This window comes from Dicentrarchus labrax, unplaced genomic scaffold (assembly GCF_905237075.1).
Source record: "Dicentrarchus labrax unplaced genomic scaffold, dlabrax2021, whole genome shotgun sequence".
Classification (NCBI taxonomy): Eukaryota; Metazoa; Chordata; class Actinopteri; family Moronidae; genus Dicentrarchus; species Dicentrarchus labrax.
Genome location: NW_026136720.1, coordinates 32486246 through 32494935, shown reverse-complemented (window position 1 = coordinate 32494935; position 8690 = coordinate 32486246). Strand labels below are relative to the sequence as shown.

Sequence of the window (8690 nt, the reverse complement as noted above, 5' to 3'; positions counted from 1 at the left end):
TGCTTACCTTGGTGTGTCCGAATCTGTACTCGTCATGATTAACATCAATTGATCCAAGCAACTTCTCTGAAGCCTTCTTGTTATCAATGAACTGGCCCTCAGGGATGACACTGGCATTCAGTACCTTGTACCTTTTATAAGAGAATTAGTGGTCAGTGTGAACATTTTCTTTGAATAGTCTGCATCATAATTGTGTTAGACTATCTGTTGATACCTCTGCTTAAAGTCAGCATAGAGGATTCTGCTGGGGAAACCTTTTCTGCAGATTCTGATACCCTCCAGCACACCGTTACATCTGAGCTGGTGGATGACCAGGAAGTTCTCCATCAGACCTGTAAAATTATATTTCTTAATTACTTCTTTAAATGAATATAGTAGTTACTCTCTTTGTTGAAGCAACACAACCTGAAGTAAACCATACCAACTAAACCACCCCTCAAACACTCTGTTGAGATCATGGTCTCTATGTACCTGGAGTCTTTGATTCATTGGGAATCAGGCAGCGCACAAAGTGAGGATGGGTGCTCCTCAAGTTAGTCATCAGCTTGCCCAAGTTCTCCTGTAGATCCAAAATGGTAACTCTTGTCATAAAATGTCACAACTGTGATATTAAACATAGATAAGATTTTATACCAAAGTTTGAAATGTTAAATCTTACCCTAAACTGTGAAGACACAGTCTGCATAGAACCACCCTTCTTCTTGCCTCCCTTCTTGGCACCACCAGTCTCTGTGAATGGTTTTAAGTAGACATGTTAGAGCGAGACTCATTAATTTTACATGAACACATGATATATAGTTAGGTAAAAAATATACATTATCTATAACCTTAGAAATACTTTTAAATATACTGTAGTTTCTATCATACCCTCAACAACAGGAGGATAGAGAAGACCCAGCAGTTTTACTGGGGATTTCTGGTACAGCTGAATAACAGATTCATTCAGTGGATCCTTGTTCTTGTCCAGCCAGCCGCCGATATTGTAGTCCACGGTACCAGCATAGTGCACCAGGGAGAAGTGGGCCTCAGCCTTGCCCTTGGCGGGCTTTGGCTTCTCAAATGCTTTGTTTTTGCCAAGATGCTGGTCATACAGCTTGTTCTTGAAGGATGTGTCTGTGGCCTTGGGGAACATGCACTCCTCCTCAAGGATGGAGAAGATACCCATGGGCTTGAAAAAAGTAGCAAAAATTCTGTATTTAAGTCATACATTAAGTGAAAATAAGAACAATCACATAGAATCACAAAATGAAATGATTACCTTTTCAATCAGCTCAATGCAGGCAGCCAAGTCCATGCCAAAGTCAATGAACTCCCAGATAATACCCTCATCTTGTACTCTTCTTGTTCCAGGACAAACATGGTGTGGTTGAAAAACTGTTGCAGCTTCTCATTGGTGAAGTTAATGCACAGCTGCTCCAAGGTGTTGAACTGTGAGGGGACAAATATTCAGTGTAATATCTTTCAGACAATAAGAATGATTCAGTCATGAAAAGTATCAGATGATAACTCAGTGGAAATTAAGCTTACATCAAAGATTTCAAAGCCAGCAATATCCAGGACACCAATGAAGAACTGCCTTGGCTGTTTGGTGTCCAACATCTGGTTGATACGGATGACCATCCACAAGAACATCCTCTCATAGATGGACTTGGCCAGGGCAGGCACTGCGTTCATCACCTAAATACAAGTATATGATTTGGATTAGAGTCAGTCAAATGTTTTGTAAAATGCTGGATTACTGATAAACAAAAGTAGAGATAACTTGCACAATACACCTGATGTAACAAACGTAAAAGGGACTAATTCCCTTCTCAGTTTTCTTTTTCTCATGTTGATGCACATGTACTACATGTAAATGTAGTGCTTATAAATGCATGGAAACAAAAAAAAGTATACCAATATATCTTAATTACCTGTGGTACAGTCTGTCCCTTGGTGACAAACTCATTTCCGACCTTAACTCTGGGATAGCATAGAGCCTTCAGCATGTCAGCAGAGTTCAGACCCAGCAAGTAAGCAACCTTGTCAGCATCTGGAAAGGTTTAGTGATTTATACATGCAGTCTGGGACTGTGACCTTCCATCATGACTTCCGCTGTTGTTCCAAAGCTATTCCTTTGAGCTGACATTAGATACTCACCCTCTGTACCATCTGGCTCAGCCTGCTCCTCACGCTGCTTCTGCTTGAACTTCATGCTACCATGGTGGAGCACAGCACCAGTCATCTTGTAGATGCTCATCTTCTCTTCATTAGTGAAGCCCAGGATATCAATGGCATTCTGTTTTAAAAAAGGTGACCAAACAAAACATAATCACTTTGGAAAATGCATTTAAACAGTAGTTTTAATATTGCACTTAATGGACAAAATGCATTAAAATATTTTGAAGTGAAGATGACTCACATCAGTGGCTTCCAGCTCTACTTTGTCATCAATGCTGGCTACAGTGATCTGTCCCATGCTACACATTGGGAAGTCATAGGGGTTGCTTGTGATGAGAGCCATTTCTGTAGATCAAAAAAGGAGTAACAAATTCAAAAAATGGTTGAAAAATGTAAAATGTAAGTGCGTTTAATGTTATGGGAAAACTACATCTGTTTACCAATTATCTCAGGTTTGTGGTTGGTCATCATCTGGAAGAAGATGTGGTAGCCTCTTTCATCAGGAAGCTGGAATGTTACTCTAGACTTCTCCAGCAGATCTACAGACGTTATTAAAGAGTCATAGACTGTCTAATTCTCAATTCAAACTATTTGTATGTACTATGAGACCTTTTACTTACATGTCTCAATATCAGCACTAGCCAGTTTGCCAGTTGTGCCGAAATGGATTCTGATGAATTTACCCTGTTTGGAACAATGGAATTTTTAATGTCCCTCATAATGGGCAATGTGTAACAACACCTCTCATGTGTAGAAATCCTTCCATACTTACAAAACGAGAAGAGTTGTCATTCCTCACAGTTTTGGCGTTACCATAGGCCTCCAACAGAGGATTGGCTGCAATAATCTGATCCTCCAGTGACCCCTATAATCCAGGTTTAAAATTGATGTCAGAAAATGAATGTATGTATTCCTTACTTAAAGAACACTGAATTGTGATCATCATACAGTAACAAACCTTTGATGTGTCCCTCTTCTTGTCTCCACCAACTGAGATTGTTGCAAAATACTGGATGACACGCTTGGTGTTCACAGTCTTTCCAGCACCAGATTCTCCACTAGGTATAGACACAGACTGGTAAGAATTTTATCATATTAGATTATGTTCAGCAAAGTCTACAAATGTGAAACTTACGTGATCAAGACAGACTGGTTCTCCCTATCTGTTCAATTGGGGGAAAAAAGAATAACCATATTTTTACTCAGCAGAAACCTCATATACTGATTAATTCAACATTGTTATGGTAACAACTTACCAGTAAGCATGAACTGAAAAGCGTTGTCAGAGACAGAGAAGATGTGGGGTGGAGCCTCCATACGCTTATTACCTCTATAGGCATTTACAACTTCCTGATCATACACTGGGAGCCACTTATAGGGGTTCACAGTGGCACAGAACAGCCCAGAGTAGGTCTGAAAGTGATCATAAATCCAGCAGTTAACTCTATGTTTCGTTCAGGTATAGCCATTTTCAATGTTTCTCTTGCTTATTAGGCAGCTTTTCTTACGTAGATCATCCATGCTGCATAACGCTCTTTGAGGTTATACAACACAGACGCTTCATTGAGATGGGTCATCATGGCCATGTCCTCAATTTTGTCGAACTTCGGAGGGTTCATTGGAGAGACGTCATCTTCTTTCACTGTCTTCTCCTGGAACAAGACATTTGTCACAATGAGGGCTGATTGTATTGAATACCAGCTAACTCTGACTTAATGATACCAACCTCCTCCGTGTCCAGGACTTTGACAGTGACTTTGCCACCATCTTTCTTGAGGATTGTTGCTTTCAAGTACAGCTCCTTGGTATCGACCACATAGCAGGCAGACTTGGCATCAAAAGGTTTGCTCTGAGCCTCAAGTCTCTCCTTCTCTGGCTTGCGGAGGTATATGGAAGCTTTCCCATAAAGGGCCATCTCTGCGTCCGTACTCATGGTGGCAGCTTATGTCTGTTACACAAATACAAAGTTATTGCAATTAAAAAAGTATAAATAAATAAAAATAAAAATAAACTTTGTACATCACTTAGGTGCATTGCAATATTAGACTAATGTAAGTCCATGTAATTAAACAACACTTGAGCTTGAAATTTTGCTCAACAGTAAACATATTCACACTGAAACCATGTCTGTGTGTTACAGGTGGGTTATTCCAAGTCTTTTTCAGACTTAGCTGCTCCTGAGAACAAATACTAACATGTAGTTTGGATGAATAACCTTTTCTCCCATCTTTGCCTTTTGTTTTGTCTTTTTCTGTTGAGCCAAGCGTTCCAGTATTGTCTCTTATATTTACTGTACTTTGGTTTTTAGATTCCTTGCCTGCTTTTGAACATGCCTTTTTGCCTTTGCCCTTTGGATTTGTTTGCCTGTGTTTGTTGAAAGACCTGTGTACTGAACTATCCTAGTAAACTTGGAAAACGTCTTGCGTCCAGTTTTCTTGGTCTGGACCTAACAGAATGAGAAACCTTTTGTACATATATATTACATATTATTATTATTATATTACAATCTTATGAATGAAAGTTAAAATTTTAAAGTTGTCATTACCTGACCCCCTCTCTGCCAACAGTATTCACCAGTCCTGTTCAAATCAATTATATTTACAGTTACATATAAGCGTTTGTTATATGTAGAGTGTACATTTAAAAACACACATTCAATCAAATGTTTACATTTCCAATAACATTTGAATCATTAATACCATTTACTAAATGGAGATAATTTCCTAAACACATTTAAGTGGCATAAGAGAAGACAGATTTACCACAAGCAATAACAGGTTGTCTGTGACCTGCTGGCATTTCTTCACAAACTCCCTATATTAACTGGGGTTGGCTGACAGAGGCAAAGTTAAATGTGGATAATGCCAAATATGGTAAGGCAGACAGCAGAGTAGAAACATGTGTTGCACATACTTTGGATGTTTCAGGTTTCACTTAGTATGTTCAGTATTTGCTTTGTCATACTAACTGTTTAATCAATACTTCAATAATAGAACATTAAACAATGTCGAGTTTCAGGCATAAATATTCATTTAGAAATACATCAGTGTCATGTTTACTTAATGTCTTTATTCCATTTAATATTAACTCAAAATAAAGAACTAATCTGACAATTAAATTCTTCTCAATATACTCATTAGTCAATACTTCTTAGCAAGCATTGTATTTACTTTTTAAAGAATTTAAGGTTGTATTTCATTTTTGATCATAACCCAGATAAAGGACAGTGTGGATAATGTGATGACACTATAGAAAACATAATGTTTTCCCTGAAACAATGTATTTTATCTTTAAGGTCTCATTTCCAGCAGGACATTTAGAAGATCCACTGAAGTGTTGAATACAAGGCTTGTTCTAGCTCTGGTGTTTTGGCCAAATTGAGAAGAGCTTTAGCAGTCAAACACCAGAAGACTGCATGAAGGAACAACTGCTCCAGAAATTCACAGAGGACATCACGGATAAAGTTGAACATTCCAGGAAATACTTTAAAGTATTCCAGACTGAGACAAAAGAAGCTTTTACTGATCTGAGTCGTGATGTAAAAGAACTCAAACTAGAGCTCAAAAATTACCCGGGATCAGGTGGAAGAGGCAGAGGAGAGATTGGATATGTGTGAAGACCATTTACTGAGAAATCAGAAGGACATGTCTAATAAGATGGACTATCTAGAGAGGAAATTAATACAAAACTCAACGTATAAGAAGGAGCTGATGAAAATGACACAGTGGACTTTGTGGAAGTGCTTCTACTGGACAAACTGGGAATAGGTGAAGATGTGCTAAAAATAACCCAAGCACACCACTCCGCTCCTGTGCACTCAAGTAATGCATGAGCCCAGCCACACTTCCTGAGTTGGGACGTAAGACAACAGGTGCTGAAAAATGGAGATCTTTGAAGATGCATATGCTGCAGACCAGGCTTTGGGTTACAAGGAACATATGCAATGGATTTGGAGGACAAACTACAGTAAAAAAGTACGACGAATGTTGAGAGGTGACAACGGAGGGAAGATGTCCCACGTTGACATGCATCAATAGGTTTGCAAACCTGTAACCGATAATACTGAGCTGTGGACTGTGAAGAACACAGTGTAAGTGTAAATACCCAAAAGATAAAAAAAAAGTGAGTACGAAACTTGGGGATGGGGTATTCGAAAATATCAGCTAGGCTAAGACGTCCATTGGAGTCACACTTGTAAGCTGGATATGATAAAAGAACTCTGTTTTACTTCCCTTTATCTTTATTTTTGTTTTTTCTCTTCTTGTTTGTTTTATTCTCCAAATGTATTTACTTCTAAACTCCCTTTTGTCTATTTTGCTTACTTTAAAATAATCCCACATGTATTTTTATTAGCTTTTGGTTGCTGTTTTCCCTTTTTTTATTTGTCTCTTAACTATATGAGCCTTGTTTGTTCTTTTTTTGTTGAGGTTTTTTTGTCTTTATAATGACACCAAAAAAGTGAGTAAAGACTTTCTATTATTTAGTTAACTAATTATTCTTCAGCATAAGGGAGGAGGTTAAAAAAAATCTAAGGATAACTATTGGTGTAAATTAAGTTAATTATCCTTTTTTGTATTCACCCTTAAAAAATTATAAAATTCTTAAGTTTCTCACCTCCCTAAAAATACTTTCCTCTTTTTATCTCCACTTTTACTGTGTTTATAAGACTCATAATGCAACGCTCACTTTTTTTATTATGTTTATATTTATTTAAATTTAGTTTTTATAGTATTGGTAGGAGGATGAGAAGAAAAGAGTAAGAATAACCTTCTGAGGTCCTTTGTTTCTGTGTGTCGTTTTAAGGACCCTAACATCCATGTGATAAGTCATACGTGGACAACCAAAAAGTACCCATGGGAAGTGGTAGCACTAATGGAGGTAATGTCAAATTTATTTTATGATTTCTCTATTTTTCCTTTTACTTCTCATCTTCTTTCTCTCTCCATCTGTGTTTTGTTTTGTGTCCCCTATTCTTTCTGTGTTCTTGTTTTCAGGACTTGGCTCAGGGACACAGTTAGCAGGAAAGGGAATCAAGACCAAACTGCTAAAGATGACAGTCCTTAAAGTAACCTTACTTGTGAATGGATTAAGTAATCCTATCAAAAAGAAAACTGGAGTGAAGTGGGAGATTTGTCGGACCCCCACAGGGCAAGCTTGTGTCCCCCACAAAATGTAATAGAGTCCACAATCCGTGATAGTGAATGCCTGTTTTTCTTTACCAGCTTGTGCTGTCTCTGTACAGCGATGTGGTAACCCTCATCAAGCTGACAGGCGATGTTCACTTCACCCAACAATGATAGCTTTACGCTTGCCATCTTCTTCTCTTGCCCAGTCCTACAGCACTAACAAGTAAAACTATGGACTAATTTTTCCAGTGTAAACATAATTTAGGACCTGAAGAACTATTACTTAGTCTGTAGTAAAACACCACAGCCACTCACGCATGGCATTAGGTTGGCACGTGAAACAAGTTGTTCTACAAGGGCGTGTAGATTTAGGGCTTTGTGTTTTAGAAAGCCCACAACACTGTAAAGGTTGAGTATTTTAAAGGCATATTTAAAACTTCTCTGCACATTCCCATTATTTCCCTTCCCATCACTTTTATGGTTATTTGTGAATCCTGCTTTAAGTGGATATGGATGCCTGAGAGTGTGGTGTGTGATAGCACAGTTTCTTCAGCAGAGAGACAGTTGGTTTGTCTGATGTTTTAAGCAGTCACCCTTTCTGCATTTGGTCAAACAACATGGCACATTTAGATTGTCTTCTTGTCTCCCTTTTGATCACACAGCACTACAATTGAAAAAAGGTTGAGTTGACAAGTTTGTAATATGTGAGAAATTTAAGCAGTGGTGATTTAAGTTTCTTTGAAAAAGAACCCTATAAAAAATAGGCTTTTATTGAACTCTTTGCCGAACTGTTTATTGTACTTACACTATCCTTAATGTTAAGTTGCACTTTTTACATGTTCCTTCACAGTGCCTTCTGATATGTGTAGCATATCATAGAATGCTGTGCATTCATCTGGGGTTGAAGGGGAGGGGGAAGGTTACCACATTCCTCAGCAGCTGTCTTTTTCTGGGTTTTTGTGAAAGCTATCTGTCTCCCTCTGCATACCCTACTTTCCTTTTGGCTACCATACAAGGCTCTTTCTAGGCACAGGCCTCATGAGTGCATGTAGTGCCACTCTGTTTGTTGACAGCTACTGACATGGCACCAACATGCTCATGGGATTTCATTCTGCAGTGTGTGCTGTATGTTGACTCCAAATTCCCCAAACTTGCAGTTTGCTCAGGTTTCCTTGTTTGACTTCTTTCGACAGGTGATTTAAATAGTTGTGGCTTGAAATAGATGGAAACTTCACATGCGATTCTACAGCGTGTCCAGTGTAGGTCGCCATATTGGAATATTGTTTTACCCGCCATGGCTCAGTGCGAGTCATGTGACTGAAAACTATGAATACTTATTCCGCACCTCTGCTCCTAAACATGCAACAAAAAAATCTAATTTACTCGTTTCCTAGCACAAAAGGA

At 38.4% G+C, this 8690-nt stretch overlaps 1 pseudogene; it reads right to left on the bottom strand.

Annotated features, from left to right (window-relative positions):
• Positions 1 to 4: 4 nt before the first annotated feature.
• Positions 5 to 4807, bottom strand: LOC127352616 (myosin heavy chain, fast skeletal muscle-like; annotated as a pseudogene).
• Positions 4808 to 8690: the final 3883 nt, after the last annotated feature.